A 19,500-nucleotide genomic window follows, 5' to 3' on the forward strand; every position below is an offset into this window, starting at 1 on the left:
ACTATATTAATTTATCAATTACTCTGTTTATTTAAGTTGGCATTATCATAAAGAGCTTTATATATATACCTCTTCTACTGTACCTGCTGGTATCTTAAACTATGAATTTTTCTTATGTGACATATGGACTATGCTGTCCTTTATATTATGTACTATATGATGCTTTTGACAATTGTGTTAAACCATTATTTTTGGTGGTTACTGGTCAAGATACATTGTGATACATACATACATCATGATGAGGTCATCCCGGTATAATATCTGCCACATAGGCAATACCTATACACATTTTGTGTGCAATAAAGGGCCATCTGCATCATCACGCAGCATTGATCATGATGCAGAGCCGTGATGAAGATACCCAGAGGCAGCTGTAAGCGGAGGTTCCCTGGTCTATTGGACACCGAATGCCATGTGAGTGAGCTCACATACTGTATGAAACCCTAAAGAACTTTATTGTTCTGGATTTTGAGGCTGTTACACTTAGGCATAGGTTAATGGGACCCCTGCTGTCAACACTACATTTCCATCACTCCAGCTGAGGGTGGATGATCCAGCCGGTTGCTGGCATCGGGATATATTGCAATACTTGTTTTTAATTTGTTTCTCTTTCTCTCGGTCAGGACTATTCTCCATATTGGTATTTTTGCTTATTCCTTATCTTTGTTTACATGCAATCCCACTGACAGCTTGGGTTTGATCATGTGACTTGGATTCCCCAATAGAAGTACAGACATGGAGTTGGAGCATGATCTAATTAAATTGTATTATACACAGCTGTTTTGTCGCCCGATGATGATGCTTTCTGATGATGTGGAGATGTTTATGTCACTTGGGTGTTGGGGTATATAAGTCACTCACTGTCCTGTGTCTGTTGCACCACCCTGAGGAAGATCCCCCTGTGGGATCGAAACGTTGGAGTTATGTGCTGTATTTAATACATTTATTTTCATTCACCTGAGTGCTGTCTCCCTTTTTGCTGCTATGCGGTAATGTATACTTTATTATTTATATGGGACATGCACCTATTCATTATTGAATTTCTATTGGAGTGCCAGTGATTTTTTATCACATATTCTATTTATGCACTGTGCACCCATAGTGTGTACATTACGGCTTATCAGCTGCTTTTTCATTATTGATTATATACCACTACTTTGAGGCTCAGGACTGTTAGATATGGAAGAATTTGCTGACGCAGCTGAAATATTTGCTGATCTTTCTGAAACATTAGGCTGCGGATGTAGCCAAAATACGCTATACAGAATCAGTTGATGTTGTTTTTGGACCGGAGAAACCCTCTGATATTTATAATGATCTAATACACTTAAAGAAGAGAGAAGTGGATTTCTACCTTCATGCTGTAACGCTATCTCATTACCACAAGGAGAAACTCCTTCCCCGTGGTTTTTGGACGCACGGATCCGGAATTCTGTAAGAAGTGGGTGGCCATTTTAAATAAATGCTCCTTTGACCTGACCCTGCTGGTTATTGAACAGTCCACGAAGGAAATAACGAAAATTAAACAGGACATTGCTGACATCAAGGACAAACACGGACACATTCTGGAATCAGACTCTTCAACTAATTGGACTGACAAACTCCAGACCGCAGTTGACCTACACAGGGCCAACCTTATCAAATACAAACCGGATAAGTTGAAGCAGGTCAAATCTGATTATAAAGAACGCAAAGTGTATAAATGGCTTTTGGGGCTTAGTGACAGCACTCAGGGTAGACCAGGGCAAAGGAGATACTATTCCAAATCCAGAAAGGCAGCTTTTGGAGGGTCAAGATATAATACCAGTGACACAGACCTATCTGACACCCAGGACAACACCACTACTGAACCTTTTTTAGCAAAACCACCGAATCGCGGCAAGAAACCACCGTTACCAGATTCAGACGCCGGGGACCAATCCGGAGGGGCGGTTGGAAATCAAAGGTCTCTACCACGAAAGTCGAAGACGAAAGGGGCGAGGTGAAGAACACAGAATCGGTAATCTTTAATTTATCGGACTATACCCTCACCCCTATTTATCGGACTATACCCTCACCCCGGAAGAGGTGGCGGTACTCCATAAAGGGCTCTCTTTTTTTCCCACTAACGCACAACAGCCCTTTGACTGGGAAGTAGACCTATACTGGATGCACCGTCAGCTAAAATTGAAAGACTTTTTCTACAAGAGAGATGAGTCTGATACCACTGGCAGAGGATTGAGCGTCTATTCGGATACTAAGATATTCAGACCCAGAAGTGTTTTTGATCCGCAGATTACCAATCATAGCATTTCCACCTTCATGGGACTGGTTGAATCAAATACTAAACCACGAGTTATGAACCGTCAGATTAGCTATCACAATCTCACCAAGAGTGAGCGTCTGGCATTAAGATCCCTTAACAACAGAAGGGAAATTATCATTAAGCCTGCGGACAAAGGGGAGGCATTGTAATAATGCCATACTCTTATTACCGCAATGAGATTCTGGGTCAACTCTCCCACCAGGACCATTATAAAAAGCTAACCGCAGATCCTACAGCGGTATATAAGCGTGAGGTCGATTCAATTATCACAATGGGACTAAATAATGGCTGGATCTCAGAGGATTTGGCTAAATTCTTGACCACTGACTTTCCAATTATGCCCGTACTCTACACCTTGCCTAAGGTACATAAGTCTCTCATAGCACCGCCGGGTAGACCAATAATCTCGGCGCGGTCATCACTATGCCACCTACTGTCACAGTTTGTTGATTTTCACCTACAGCCTATGGTCCTACAGATGTCATCATATATTAAAGATACTACGGACTTCATAACTAAACTGTCAGCACTATCATTGGATTTAACAGATGTCTTACTTGTGACACTTGACGTGTCAAGCTTGTACACTAGCATCCCCCACCAGGAGGGGATGGAAGCTGTCAGGAGCCATCTACACAGTACCGGCCGAGGAGATGGTCCTCCATCAGAGTTCCTTATGACTCTCATAGATCTTATATTACATAAGAATTACTTCAGATTCGAACGAACGTACTATCTCCAACTCATGGGAACTGCTATGGGGTCTAATATGGCCCCATCTTATGCAAATATCTATATGGACACATATGAGCAGACACACCTTCTACATGATGCTCCACACGCTGAGTCTATTTTATATTATGCTAGATTCATCGATGATGTGTTCCTCCTGTGGGGTGGGGGCGAACATGATCTGTTGGAATTTATTAATTATGTGAATCTCATACCATCAAACATACGCTTCACGTACCAGTACAGTGCCACTAATATAGTGTTCCTGGATACCGTGGTATATAAGGAAAATAATGTATTGTGTACTAGAATACATACCAAGGACACAGATAAGAATACTCTCTTAGATGCTCAGAGTCATCACCCTCCCCCTCTCAAGAGGGGACTCCCCTTTTCACAAATGCTCCGGGTACGGAGAATTACAAGCGATCCTACGCATGTTGAAGCAGCTTTACAGAAAATGGCAGATCGCTTCAGAGAGAGGGGCTACGATCGGACAGAAATTGATCAAGCATTAGCCAAAGCACGTTTACCAACAAGGGGTGATCTACTGAAACCTACGGTGACAACCAAGGAAAATGATCGGTTTCATATAGTAACAACATATAGTACTGCCTCAAGCCAGATACAATGCAGTATAATGCAAAACTGGCACATTTTGGCGAATGATAAACGTATCGGAAAACATTTTGAGTCCCCACCCCTCTTTTGCTATCGGCGGGGTCGGAATGTGGGGGATTACCTCATAAAGGCGAACCCAGTGGATAAATATGCAGCGAAAACGACCTGGCTCACAAAGGCTCCGGGGGTGCACAAGTGTACAGTAGGTTGTGTAAATTGCCAGTATTTAATGCTGGGCAACACTTTTATGCATCCGCATAAAGGTTATCCAATTAAAATTGTGGATTTTCTCAATTGTGACTCAAAATTTGTAGTCTACATTATCAAATGCCCCTGTGGGCTTGTTTACGTGGGCAAGACATCGCGTATGCTTAAGGAACGAATAGCAATGCATCGTTCCACAATACGCAAGGGCCTTGCTGACCCCACCAATTCTGATGATCTTAAGCTGTTACCAGTGGCAAGGCACTTTAAGCTTAAACAGCACAGCTTAGCCACCTTTCGTTGTATGCCCGTTGTACAAGCCCATACTCCAACCAGGGGAGGAAATAGACACAGGCTTTTGCTCCAGCTTGAGGCGAGGATGATTCACAGACTGGATTCTATGGCCCCCAAAGGCCTGAATGAGGACATGAACTTGGGTTGTTTTTTGTAATTGTTTGTAATTATTACTGTTAAACATCTACTGTATGTGTACATGGATCAGCGTAGTTCAAAATGATTAGTTTAAAATGCATTTATTATACAGTATATTTTACTACAGCTTGTATATTGTTGTCGTTCAGTCTTCCATTGATTTTATTTTCCCCTCCCGGTTCTCTTTACTTTACCCTCACTGTGTATTGGGTGTTCTTTATTCCACATTTTTGCAGGTCCGTATATTGTATATTTATGTAGTTCTACAGACAGCATGTTCCCTTAATTTGATCGCACTTTGTGCCTTCAGCAGTACTGGTATACTAGGGGTTAACTAGCAACCTATGTATATCCATGCAGCATGTGACGCCGACAGGTTTATTATGGGTTACCCGACTGGGATTACAGCGTGTTCCATCTGTCAAAGGATTCTACTGATATACGCATGCCAGTATCTGTTATTCTTAGGTGCTGTTTAGAAGTAAATTCATCACTGCTACAGCACATACACATTTGCAGTGGTGTATCTGTACACGTGCAGTACACATGACAACCACTGGTGTCTGCTGCCTTTAAAGAGTTGAGCACACATGTGGTTGCCTTGACAACCGGGCCTGCTGATGCAGCATCAGTTTGTTTACATGCAATCACACTGACAGCTTGGGTTTGATCATGTGACTTGGATTCCCCAATAGGAGTACAGACATGGAGTTGGAGCATGATCTCATTAAATTGTATTATACACAGCTGTTTTGTCGCCCGATGATGATGCTTTCTGATGATGTGGAGATGTTTATGTCACTTGGGTGTTGGGGTATATAAGTCACTCACTGTCCTGTGTCTGTTGCACCACCCTGAGGAAGATCCCCCTGTGGGATCGAAACGTTGGAGTTATGTGCTGTATTTAATACATTTATTTTCATTCACCTGAGTGCTGTCTCCCTTTTTGCTGCTATGCGGTAATGTATACTTTTATTATTTATATGGGACATGCACCTATTCATTATTGAATTTCTATTGGAGTGCCAGTGATTTTTTATCACATATATATATATATATATATATAGTTATACGTTACCGTTCCAAGGATTGGTAAACAAGAGACAGCACTCAATGTTGAAAATCAAAGTGTATTAGTGAAAGCAAAAATACATCCAGAAACCCTGGATGTATTTTTGCTTTCACTAATGCACTTTGATTTTCAACATTGAGTGCTGTCTCTTGTTTACCAATCCTTGGAACGGTAACGTATAACTACATTCTCTATATGGGACATGCACCTGTGGCTTACCAGCACCTATTGGAGTGCCAACTGCCTTATCTGACTATATATATATATACATATACATATACACACACATACACATACACACACACACACACATACACACACACACACACACACATACACACACACACACACACACACACACACATATATATATATATATATATATATATATATATATATATATATATATATAAAATAAAAAAATAAATAGATGATACCGTTCTGTGGCTAACGAAATGCTTTTATTAGCCACAGAACGGTATCATCTATTTATTTTTTGATTATTGAAGCTTGGCTAACACGGTACTGATACCTCTACATATATATATATATATGTATTGGTTATCTACTCTGCATCTAATTAAGTGTTTTGTTTTGCGCTGTTGTATCTTGCTGTTTTATATATATATATATATATATATATATATATATATAGATATATATATATATATATAAAACAGCAAGATACAACAGCGCAAAATAAAACACTTAATCAGATGCAGAGTAGATAACCAATACACCTGGCCAATCAGTCAACCGAGAGGACACACTGGGATACTAAAGATCACCAGCAGCAGAGTTCCTGAGTCCCATTGTGGATTAAAGGCTTACAATTGCTGAATTAAGTGTAAATGCATATCTTACCACCTAAGCCCTGATTGCTCTGATTTACTGCCCTATGATGGTTTTCTGCTTTTTCTCTCTCTCCCTGCATATTTGCGCCTAGGTCATTTCTTATATATATATACAGTGTTCGACAAACCTATACATTTGCTCGCCCCGGGCGAGTGGATTTAACCCCTGGGCGAGTAAATATTGGCCCAAGCAGCACACGTTTGGTACTAGGTGGCGAGTAGATTTTTTTGTGTGGCGAGAAGATTTTTTGGTGATTTGTCAAGCACTGTATATATATATATATATATAAATTGTGTATTTAAATAGAACGGAGAGACACTCACAGCTGGTTGGAATTTAAATATACTTGTCTCTATGTTCAATATTCAATCTCAATCAGCTAGTCAACAATGTTGCATCCGTAGAATATAATGATTGAACCCCTGGTTAGTATATTAAATATCCAGGCTTGATATAGTGGTATAATCAGTGCAGGGCTGAGAATGATATTATCTTTAGAATATTTATTAAAAGACTATGTAACCAACAACTGGTGTACAACCATAGTAAAACATGCAAATTATGCAATCTGTGAGAGAAGATCACTGATGCTGAAGCTGTATATGGAGATAATGTCTCAATGAAAAATGTAAGTCTTTAAAAAGACTGACTATATCCTTTAGACACAGTTCCTTACACATGAGGTGTATAGTGAATATGAATCTCAGTTGTTCACCTTACCCGCTATGATGATCTTCTGGGTGGTGGGTCTGGGGCAAGACTGCTTGCTAGCAGTGCAGTAGTGTAGAACGCAATTGTGAGGGAGAGATGGGGGTATGGGCTAGCCTGCCTCTCCTTCCGTCTGTTAACTCACTCCTCTTCACGGTACCCATCTGGGGGATTCCAAACAGGAGTTCTTCAGCGTGTCCAGACACGCAGGTTTCCTCCTGCTTTCCCGACGTCACTCACCGCTTCCGCATCACGTGGGGGTGTTTAACTCTCGTTGCGCGAGATTTCAACTTAGGAATGATTCTGTCCAATGTACCATCCGGGTTGTAGCCTATTCCACTCTCTGGCTACCGGCTCTAGTATAGTATTTTGTTTGCGCTTATTGTACATTATATATATATATATATATATATATATATATATATATATATATATATATATATATATATAACATACACAGAAAGGTGAATACCGCGTCACTTCCAAAAAATAATGCAATGTCAAATAAACCTACCTAAATCAGAAAAATATAACTGATATAGTTGTAACAGAAATAAGGTATAAGCTGTAGGTGGTGCTTGAAGAAAAATATAATATGAAAACACAAAAGAAAAAGAAACCTCTAAAGTAGCACTCAGACAAATATTTGCAAAAATAAAAAGGGTACTTTAATTAAATCCAAATATTCCTTGTTCTAATACTATTTGAATTGCATTAGGTTCATCCTTGTGTCATTGACATCTTTACTGCTATCAGTACAGCACTAATGTTTTTTTCTGTGATTTTTTTCTTAGCTTAGCATTTTTGACCCATGATGTCTTTCAGCCATTAACATTTCTGGTGACCGGCCGGTCTGTATTGCTTCATTGCGGGAAATTACTTTTTCCCTCAGTGAGCAAGGTTTCTTTAGGGCATCAATTTTCATTTCTCTGGGTTAATTATATTGTGTTTTTCTTCAATATTTAATTTTTTGGTTTTTTTTGTCCACTAATTAATTTTTAGTCAGGTAGGCTCACCAGTCAGTTGTTTGTATTTCTGTTATTTTTTGGATTTAATTAAAGTACCCTTTTTATTTTTGCAAATATTTGTCTGAGTGCTACTTTAGAGGTTTCTTTTTCTTTTGTGTTTTCATATATATATATATATATATATATATATATATATATATACTGTATATATATATATATATATATATATATATATATACACACACATTCAGTGATGTTGCCTCTGATACCTGTGTTGGTGGCTTTGCTCATCTATATTCAACCTAAACTGCAATGATACCCAAGTGTGATTTGATCTCACTATTACTAATATACTGTTCATGCACCCTTTTGGCTGTTAATGCGCTAGTATACTAGAGAGTAGTTATCCCGTAGTACATCTTGGGCCGACAAACTTAGCACATATCAATTTTCGCTTTACATTCATGTAAACATAGTGCCCTAGTCCACGTCTGAGGACCTGCTACTGATTACCCACTAGTTGGCACAAGTATGTTCTGATATCATTACAAAAGATTTAGATTTAGGAATAGTATGTTCATCTCTCGAATTCTCTTTTAGTACAGTACATAGACCTTATGTATATCTGATGAGATTTTGTTTATTTTGTGATACCAGCTCCTCCTTTTTTCACGTATACAGATTTCAATGATAATTATTACCTTTCTAGCTGTTTTATTGTTTTTGTTTATTCTTTATTTGGGTATGCACTTGTTTTAGCCACGTTACTAATTTTGTCTCTTACACCTTTGTTGTTAAATTTTATTGTATGTTATTTACCAGACAATACTAATACAGATTTTTGTATTATTTTTGTGTTTATTTGCAGTTTTTTGCAACTTTTAATGGTAGCTTATATAATACAGCAGTGTCAGTTACGGTGAACTTATACCTTCACAAGTTGCATTTGGTGCTTGCCCTAATTGCTTGTTGAATGACTTCCACCTCTGAGGGAGGTGTGTTCTGTGTGTTTGTTTGGGAATATTCTGTGTATATAATGTATACTGTACTTTTTTGTACTTATCTCATCTTGACAAAAGTCTATGACACGACCGTAGTGTTGATCCGCATTCCTTATCACCTTTTAAATACAAGTTAAACAAGACCATGGGAATGCCTCTTATTTCTTTTGAATGCGTACATATTATGCCTCACAGCTGGAGATTTCCAAGCTCTCATGGCAGTATACTACTGACTATGTGAGAGCACTTTCCCGTTTGCTAGTGAGTGCAGTATACATTCTAATGGAAACCTCACTTCCAGTGATGAGCTTTTTGTGAAAACGGATACTGCCGTACACGAGTCAGATCATAAATATCAAGGCCAGCCATGTACCAGGTAAATTCAACAAAATTGCGGATCCTCTATCCCTTTTTTATTGGGCAGATTTCAAGGAGGCACAAGCAAAAGGTTTTTTGTACGCCCGTAAAAACAAGAGTAAGAAGAAATTACCATCATTGGACAAAGATGCTACTCGATTGGATTCCAAAGGATATCAAAAGACCAAGATGATGACTAAAAGTAAACATAACAATAAAGCTTAAGCCCTAGAAACTCCTCAGAGATGAGTAGTGGGCGAAGGACTGAGCCCCCTAATATCATGCTGTCACTAAGCACTGATGTGAAGGGTAGTATATATAAATGGGTAAAATACCCCTATGAGAGCCAGGAGAAAGGGTCCCTAGCAGTATGGAGAGAATGGTGGCAATGTTAAAACAAATTGTATTTATAAAAATGTTTTACTACGAATTAATACATTGAGAGTTACCTCTCGCTAACATGTCCGTAGACTAAACTAAAGAAAATGGGACACTAACGACAATAATATCCACAAGCTGGGCAGTAGACTCATATACTGTAGTTGTGCCTCAGGTATATAAACCTGCTCCTCCTGGTGGTGAGATACGAGATAGCCCTCACCAGAGCAATAATCAGATGTGAGCAAAAATAGCTGCTGTACAGCTGGAGTGCTGTGTATATATTGCAAAGTAAGTGAGCCCATTCACCGGGAGTAGGAAGATAATGTTCACAAACATTAAAACCAGAAAGACTGGAATTAGTCTTATGCTAATCAAAAGTACATTATAAGTACCCAGATGATAAACACACACAGGTATTCGGTGATACAATACGAGAGAGACAGTAATTGCCCAGTGGGTGGAATGCCCTCAGACTAATAATACAGGCAACACAAAACAGGGCCTAAGATATCCCTGTAACAGGGGTCAGGGTGGATGGACAGGCAGGTAGGTGATTATAACTATAACATCCCTGGGAGTAGAATTAAACTATATTGGAGTAGTGTGGTGTAACTACACTAACTGCTATAGAGCCCTAGAACACTGATGTGTAGTGTGTCTGATATTAATAGAGAATGAACATAGATAATGCTCTCTGGTACTGAAATGCAAGAAAAACAGCATGCACAAGGCAGGACTAATGGCCTAAAATATCCCTGTAGCTAGGGCCAGGGTGGATGGACAGGTAGGTAGGTGAGTATAACTATCACAGTCATGGGAGTAGAATTAAGCTATATTGAAGTAGTGTGATGTGACTACAATACCACTATAGAGCTACTGATGTGTAGTGTGCCTGATATTAGTGGTGATAGACATAGACATAGACAATGAGAATTCTCCCTAAAGAAACAGTGATGATATTTGTGATGGTAGACATATAGTAAGCATATCTGCCCTAGTCGTCCCGTGTGAGAACGACTAAGTAGTATAACTAGGAGAAAGTAGGTACTGAGCCAACACTTCTGTAACTAGTGTGTAACATTCTGACAATAGATCATTGTGTGTTGTATACAGCATTGATACTCAGCTTGGAATGGCTTGCAGAGAAGTGTCCTGGTGTGGACTGGAACGCTGGCTGCGGTGACTTCAATATGTTCAAGTACCCGACGTACGTTTCGCTTGAACAGCTTTATCAAGAGTATGTTCCTGCCTACATTCGATGGGCTTAAAATATGTAGTGACGTTGAAACACTTGCGTAAACACAAAAAGGAGAGGAGGAGTCTTAACAATTTGCTCGCTGATGGTTGGCGCTGCAGTATGGTTGCCCATAGAGCTGCGTGCCCAAGGGGGCAGTGGCTAAAGTAATTACCAGCAGAGTGATCTGATGTTAATATCAGGTAAAGAAACTCCCGTTGCTATGTCACGATCCATGACAGGGAATAACATTGTGGGGTTCTAACAAATTACCATAAATGATGGGGCACCAAAATGATAAATAAATATCATTATAATTATAAGTGCATCAAAATGGGTAAAACAAGGGATGCATTTTGGCAAATTGGGGAGTGGGGAAGTTGCACATATCACTGGGTGATAGTGTTATTAGCCGGTCACCAACCATAATATTTATAGGAAAACTGGATAAAGAAAACCTTCATTCAGACCGGAAGGATGTTTAGTATGAAGATAAAATATCCACTGACATTCACATTGTAACAGTAACTTATCCCAGTCTCTTTTGCATTGACCAAGGGTGGCCTGATCTACGTATGCTCTGAAAGAAAAGATTCTTAATGTCACCATTGTGGGCCGTTACAAGATGTTTGGCCAGTGGAGTGCCCAACTGATTCCAATTTGAACCTATATGTTCCAAAACCTGGCGTCTCAATTGGTGCCGGGTCTTGCCAACAAATTTAATCCCACATCCGCAGGTGACCAAATAAATGACCCCTGTGGTCTGGCAGTTGATAAAATGCCTCATGGTAAATACCTTGGTATTATTCCAGTTAGAAAAAGTTTTAGCTAAACGCATATATATGCATGCCTTGCAGTGGCCACATTTATAGCTTCCTAGAGGTTTAGGAGGGAGCCACGTGGCGGGTGTAGGTGTACTAAGATAAGGAAGGACCAGATGGTCTTTAAGATTTCTTGCCCTGCGGCTCACAAGAGAGGGTTTAGTTTGTAGAACTTCTTTAAGGTCTTCATCTAAAAATAAGATGGGAAGATGAAATCAGAAAATTTGTTGGTTCAATGTGTAGAAGAGAGCAGATTGTAACCGCTGTACCAGGAAGATCTTTGTGGAGGTCTTCATCTGGCAGTGGACTGACAAGAGGAAACAATGATTATATACAGTGGTCGACAAATCACCAAAAAATCTACTCGCCGAACAAAAAAAATCTACTCGCCACCTAGTACCACATGTGTGCTGCTTGGGCCAATAGGAGCTCGCCACGATGTTAAATCCACTCGCCCGGGGCGTGCAAATGTATAGGTTTGTCGAACACTGATTATATATATATACACACACACACACACACACACAACAAGGAGTGCAGGGCACTAAAACAGGTACTGTATCACAAAAAAAAAGTTACTTATCTTTGCAGACAGTGTGCTTGCAGAGCAGCTGGGATCACTTTCCAGCCATGGAAATAGATAGTACACAAATCAAAAAATAGTGTAGCACTCTCTGTAGAATATAAATCAGGTTTAATGCATCAAGCAAGCATAATGGGTCAATACAATTCTTGCTTGATGCATTAAACCTGATTTATACTGTATTCTACAGAGAGTGCTACAGTATTTTTTGATTTTTGTACTATATATATATATATATATTATATTTTATTTCCTTAATATTACAATTCCCTAACTATTTGTGGGTTTAATAGTAAATGTGTAAGATGTTCGCCTGCAGTATTTACATTATTTTATATTGTTTAAAAAAATAACTCACAAACACACAGACATTTCTATATATTTTCTGTTTAATTTTCTGTCTATAGTTGGATCTATATCTTAATATATGTACAGTATGCTCGACAAATGATTTGTATCTATGAGGTTACCTATCGGTCTATCTCTATAACATTTTCTTTTTACCTGTTTAATTACTTATCTATTTTTTTATATATTAATTTATCTATCTGTTTAACCATATTTCTTTTTTCTAAGAACCTGCCAACCTTTTCTCCTCTTAATCTTCTCACAATCTTTCACTTTATCTCTCTAGTTTATATTTCTCTCTTTTAGTCTCCCTTTTAATCTCACTTCCATTAATTAAATAGAAATAGCCATGTTAGTCCAATTGCAAAATAAATGAGTACTCCAGTATCACAGTAGGTGATACCTTTTTATTTGGACTCTACTCTCTTCCTCATATCAGGGTGTGAGCCATTTGCTGCCGTTCACTGATGTTGGTTGATGTTGAAGTGATGTTAAAGCTGCTCTATTTCAATCTGACTCACCAGCTCTTTTATCCCCTGTACCCAATTCTCCAACTCTCTGTCCATGAAATGTCTGTGAATTCACTGTATAACCCTGTTCTTTTAATGTAACCATGTATTTTTGTATAACTCTGTGCCCAGGGCATACTTGAAAATGAGAGGTAACTCTCAATGTATTACTGCCTGGTAAAACATTTGTATAAATAAATTAAAAAAAATATCAAGCAACACAGATGCAAACACAGATGCAAAATCCAAGCTAACAATCTAAGGCAGTGGAAGAATGGCAGAGGGAATAATAAATAAACAGATAGGGCAATAAATGGATGAAAGAGACAGTGAGAAATGTGAACAGCATGTAGGACCAAGCAGCAGTCATGTGGGACTACAGGGATGGGAGGGGGTGAGCAGACACAGGAAATTGTGACTGACTTCTAGGTTGGACAGCTGGGGCAGGCAACCCCCACCCCCAGACGTGCCAACTGCTGCCACCATCTTCCTCAGCTGCGTCCGTCTTACAAACAGGAAAAAGCTAAAAATATCTGAACATTTGAACAATTTTGAAGAAATTGGCGGGACACCGGGACATTTAATGAAAATCTGGGACTGTCCCGGATAAACTGGGTAAAGTGTAAGATTAATAAAGAGACAGGGAGAAAAATTACATAACATTCTGATAGTGTATAAGAAAACCCATATCAGTATTAAGGCCTTGTAACAGGGAAGCAACCCTGTCTCAATGAGGCTGTAATACAAAGCCTCAGCATTGTGAGAAACCAGCAGGGAGCTGGTTAAGTGCAGATAGATAATTAACCAGTCTCCACCTGGTAATCAAACAGGTTTAAAACTCCTGCTAAAACAGACCCAGGGAGATTTCCTCAGCAGACAATGGTGCTGACATGAGGAGAGGGTCTTGAATATACAGGAGGACTGTGTATTGACAGCAAGACACAAGGGGACCAGACCTCTTTTCCTGACACGGAGGACCCAGGAACCTGCCAGAGGCTGGACCCTCAAGCACACCAAGACAGCTGGACACCACTGACCTGAAGGGACACCTGTTTGAAGGTACCAGTTTAGATTTTGGGGTGATAGGTGGGTAAGGGGTTTTCCCACCCCCAGCCTTGCAGAGAGGGACTGGAGAAGTAAGTTAGCCATTACAAAGGGATACTTGTGATTATTGTTTTTGTATATTTTTGTTTGCTGTGCTGTTTAAATGGACAGGCTCAATAAAGCCATACAGATGTAGCCTGTTTGTATCCAGGGTTTTCCTGATCCGAGCCTGTCCCTTACGTGAGATTTCCCAAGAAATTCACACGAGTTATCCGCGATTTAACCTGGGTGAAGTGAGACCTGAAGACGGACAGAAATTCGATATGTGGCGTTATATGCAATACCAGCCAGAATCTCAAGCCGGTGATTGCGAGTTATTGTGTCCCCTCACGTCTTAAAACGTGTTAAAACAATGAACAATGAAACCAGTCAACACTACAGTACTGTATATACTGTATACAGTTCTGTACATGCTGACAAGGGCTACTGTCGGTTGAGTGACATTCACTGTACGGTATGTTACATGTTGACAAGGGCTATAAAACATTAGTACTTTATTTCCAGTACTAACGTAAGTGTATTAAATGTACTGCTCAAGAGCAATGAAACCAGTCAACACTTTATAACACAACTTATTTTTTATTAGATGAAAACGTACTTACAGCAATCTGTGTATATACAGTACATACGTATAAAGATATATATTCAGTACTGAAGTTTGATTGTACACATACAGTTCTGTATACAATACTTTTTTTGTTTAATGTTACGTTCATAGATCCTGCTGTGCATTTCCTCTGCCGTGTCTCCAAATGTGATGCCTAAAGTACTTAAAGCGAGGCACTTTAGACTACTGCATACTGTAAACTGTACACAATTAAAAGTGCATATCCTCCGCCGTGTCTACAAACATGATGCCTAAAGTACTTGAGAACAAAATGTTAGTTAGTTTTGTGAAGTGAGGTTTCTAACACTGCATACAGTACTTCGCCGAAACGCATGGGCAATTTTAACAACCATCACCCACCAAAGCATGGACTAGTGAAGCCTTCGAACCAAGATACAAATTCATGTTTTATTGCATTGTGTGTGCTCCAAAGTTTTGGGGGATGTTACGTTCATGGATCAAGCTGTGCATATCCTCTGCCGTGTCTCCAAATGTGATGCCTAAAGTAAAGTACAGTACTTGAAGCGATGCTCTGTAGACTACTGTACTGTGCATAGTGTGCACACAATTTAATGACATGCACAAACCATGAAGTAGCTAAACTCACTCCCCCGTACCTGTACCTGAGAGAACAAAATATTAGTTTTGTGAGGGGAAAACATAGTAAACAGACTAAAAACATTGTAAAACAATGAAACTATTGAACAATTTATAAACAAAAATAATTTTTATTACATGAAAAACAACCACAGTACGTTTTTAGTAGATTATTGAAACAAGAGTTCGTCCACATAGGTGTGGGTGTGCCAGTGAAGTCACCTTTTATGCCTTAAAAAAGCATTAATGTTCTTTCACAGCTCGGAAATGAATCGGGGTCATAATGTTATGCCTTTTTAGTTCGTCATAATATTTCTGCGCAAATTCAAAGGCAGTGCTTTCTTGCCCCTATTGCCATCAGTTCACCCTCCTGCTCCTGCATCGGACATACAGGGGGAGGGACAGAAACAAAATAATAGAGCCCAGCAATGTCATATTTAATGTAGCCCATGCCCCTCTCCATCACCTCCATTCCCTCCAAAAGTTGATCCAACTTTGCCTCCATTCTTTCCCTGTATTGCTGTGTTGTGTTGCAATTTCTTCCGTAGTCACTTAAAGATTCCAGTATGCGACCTACAGAACTCGGGCTTCTTGTTCATCTTTAGCTTGAGTAGACCCAGGTGTGTCTGGTTCTGCAACGTTCGCTTGAACCCATTCAATGTCCTTAGTTATGACGGTTCCAATTTTCTTCCTGCAATAGCCCAGTCCATGATGTTTTCCTTTGGGAACTTTTATTGCCTTTTCTTTAGGGACTGTATGATTTCTGGCCATCTTTGGCTTTTGGCATGCAGACTACTTCTGCATTTCTCTATTATCAGGGACAGCAGCAGTTAGATACTTGTTGTGTGCGTAGAATTTGGACTGATCCATGTCAGGAGAGTAAGCACAAAAGAGTATCTGGACAGAAAAAAGTTATTTCAGAGACAGATCAGCCACTGTGGATACTGACTTTTTATGCACTGTATCCCCAACTCGTGGTACAGTATAGGTGTTAAAAGAGGGTGTAAACATTCACATTTCATGACAAATGATGTGCATACTGCACAGTACTGTACTTAACTGAACTTTCACTGTGCTTCGTTTCATTTCTTTTCAAAAGCAGCAATCCCCAGAACAGTTATTTCAAAGGAGATGAGCATGAAAATACGCCAGATGCACCTGAAATACATCAATTAAGCCACATTCTTGCCTGATTACATATCTCGGGCATCTGTGTCACTCTTAGCTGTGTCAGATATCATACCCATGCAAAGACTAAAGTTATAAAGAGGATTCGCTCGATCACAAATGAGTAAGTACTGTACTGTATTGTCTATAATTTTTTTTATATTGAATAAGAATATTATTGTTTCTGTTCCCTCTTTTCTACATTATCCCCTCTCGCTCCTTTCTAAAACATCCCCTCTGCCTCATTTCTCCCTCATCCCCCTCCTATTCACCTTCACCCTCATTGCACACTAGTAATAGTTCCCATTTTTGTACTGTACGATTGTAGGGTGGCAAAGCGGTTTGTGGATGAGATCAGCAATTCAAATGATGAACGGACTGCTTCCGCAGTTAAAGAAGTTCTACAGCAGGATCATAATCTGACAATGTCCGAGACCAGCATCAGGAAAATGAGACGTGAATTAGGCTGGAAGTACAGACGTGTCAAGTAAAGTGTTTTGCTGCAATATTGTATAATGCAAGTGTTGTTGTTCAGTGTGGACATGTGCGAGCTGTACATTTCTAACTTGTCATTAGAGAGATTATCCTATGGTAAGAGAGCCCAACAAAATTAAGAGTACAGCAAGCGCAAGCTTGGATCGAAAGTGGGGAAACTTTTGACAATGTAATATTTTCGGATCAGACGTCAGTTACCCTAGAAAGATTTGCCACTTTTGCCTTTTACAAAAAAAAACATCTATCCCTGAAGCCACGTCCCAAGCACCCACTTAAAATCCATGTGTGGGGTGCTATCTCTAGACTTGGATCAGGGTCCTTAATAATATTTGACAGTAATGTGCTATAATAATAATGTAATAATGTACTGTATGACGTTAAACCCCCTTTTCAGTACTCTGTACAGGACTCATGGATACAAAATTTATTCAAGAACATATTATGACTCCATAGCTGACCATATTCAGTCTCAGTTTCCATCTGGTATTGGTTCTTCCATGATCATGACCCAAAGCATAGTGCCTTGGCTGCCCACATTCACACACGTGGAATTAACTGGGTGAAGACTCCCCGGAGTAAGAGCTGCATTGTAACTGCATATTGTTGATTTGTACTGTATGGATATTTGCTTTAAATCACATATTTTGTCCCTGATGTTGCAGATCACCAGATTTGAATCCAATAGAAATCGTGTGGCATGAAATGAAACATCACCTGAGGAAACTCGTCAAACCTAGCAACAAGAAACAATTAGTAAATGGAATATGCGCTTTCTGGCCAAACACTCTTAATCCACAAAAATGCAATAACTATATAAATCACATTGGCAATGTTTTGCCAATTTTGTTACAGTGAAATGGACATGCTACTGGCATGTAGTAAGAATGTATCCATCATATTCTTGTAAAAAATCGTTTCAAAATAATCATTAGGTGTTGGTATTCATTCCTTTTGTTGTGAAAAATAAGTGTGTCACTCAAACTAGTCCTTGTCAGCATGTCACATGCGGTAGACATTCAGCATGCAGTTAAGTGAGTGTCACTCAAACTATTCCTTGTCAGCATGTCAGATGCAACATTCAACATGCAGTTAAGTGAGTGTCACTCAAACTAGTCCTTGTCAGCATGGCACATGCAGCATTCAGCATGCAGTTAAGTGAGTGTCACTCATACTGTAGTCCTGGTCAGCATGTCACATGCAGTACACATTCAGCATGCAGTTAAGTGAGTGTCACTCAAAGTAGTCCTTGTGAGCATGTCACATGCGGTACACATTCAGCATGCAGTTAAGTGAGTGTCACTCAAACTAGTCCTTGTCAGAATATCACATGCAGTACACATTCAGCAGGAGACACTGCAGAGGTTACAGTACAATGCACAGCATGATTCATTAACACCCATTCATAGTACAGTTACTGTATATGAGGGGAAATAAGCAGGAAACATTCAGTGTGAATTTTAACTCAATGGATAATATTTCATGCACGGTACAGTATCTATCAGATACAGTGGACTAGTAAGCACAGTTTGAAAACAAGTGGGAATTAGAATATTTATAGAAAGTGTGTAAAAGCGTAGAAAAGTTATAAAAGGGACAGTAATATATTGATTCTTCAACATCTCACACCATCATCCTCATCATCTGATGGCTGTGTGCTGTGGATGTTGGATGTTGATTTAGCAGGCTATCAATTCTGGAAAACAAAAAATGGACACTAACAGTAAACTATCGTATACAGGCTATTTGAGTCATAGGGCACTAAAGCTAATAACATATTTTATTTACCTTTGTTAGAATTCTTGCCAAGCTTGCCAAACTTGCTGATGCGGTTGATATTCGGCATTATCATATCCGGAAAGGTACCCATACTGAGCATTATAGGTAAAATCAAGGTTTGACTGCTGTAGATTGTATTCAGGTACAGGTATGCCCAGGTTACCAGATGGACCTACCAAGGTATAATCAGGTGGTGGCTGCTGCAGCTGGGAAGCATGGTTCAATCTGGTGGTCCCGTTTCTTCTCCTCCTTCTGAAGTTGCCATGATCAAACATATCTGTAAAGGATGGTTACACTACCCAGAAACCCCCTGTGATACCCGGATTGGGCGGGGGGATGCGAAGGAAACAAAGATTTATTGACAAAGTAAAATGCACTGAATTTTTCCATTAACTTGAGTCAACAGAATACCTGAAGTACTCATAATTGGCAATGAGATACTCATATATTTCTGATACAGTTGTTTTCTTATCTGTGGCATCATTAATTGCAGAATAAATTAGATAAACAAAATTTACAATCTGGTTTCCCTACAGGAATTGACATTGCACTCTTTCTCAGTTCACGAAAAACTCAGGAGTGAGTGCGTGGAGTGGCCATAAACTCTAACTAACAGTTGTAGA

At 39.4% G+C, this 19,500-nt stretch overlaps 1 long non-coding RNA gene across 1 annotated transcript; it reads left to right on the top strand.

The window, feature by feature from the left end:
- The first annotated feature begins 4,799 nt into the window (after positions 1-4,799).
- LOC142491017 (uncharacterized) lies at positions 4,800-18,059 on the top strand. Its single transcript, XR_012800225.1, has 4 exons — positions 4,800-5,253; positions 16,542-16,730; positions 16,935-17,093; positions 17,764-18,059. It is a non-coding gene; the product is annotated as an uncharacterized LOC142491017 (long non-coding RNA).
- Positions 18,060-19,500: the final 1,441 nt, after the last annotated feature.

This window comes from Ascaphus truei, chromosome 3, assembly GCF_040206685.1.
Source record: "Ascaphus truei isolate aAscTru1 chromosome 3, aAscTru1.hap1, whole genome shotgun sequence".
In the NCBI taxonomy this organism is placed as follows: domain Eukaryota; kingdom Metazoa; phylum Chordata; class Amphibia; order Anura; family Ascaphidae; genus Ascaphus; species Ascaphus truei.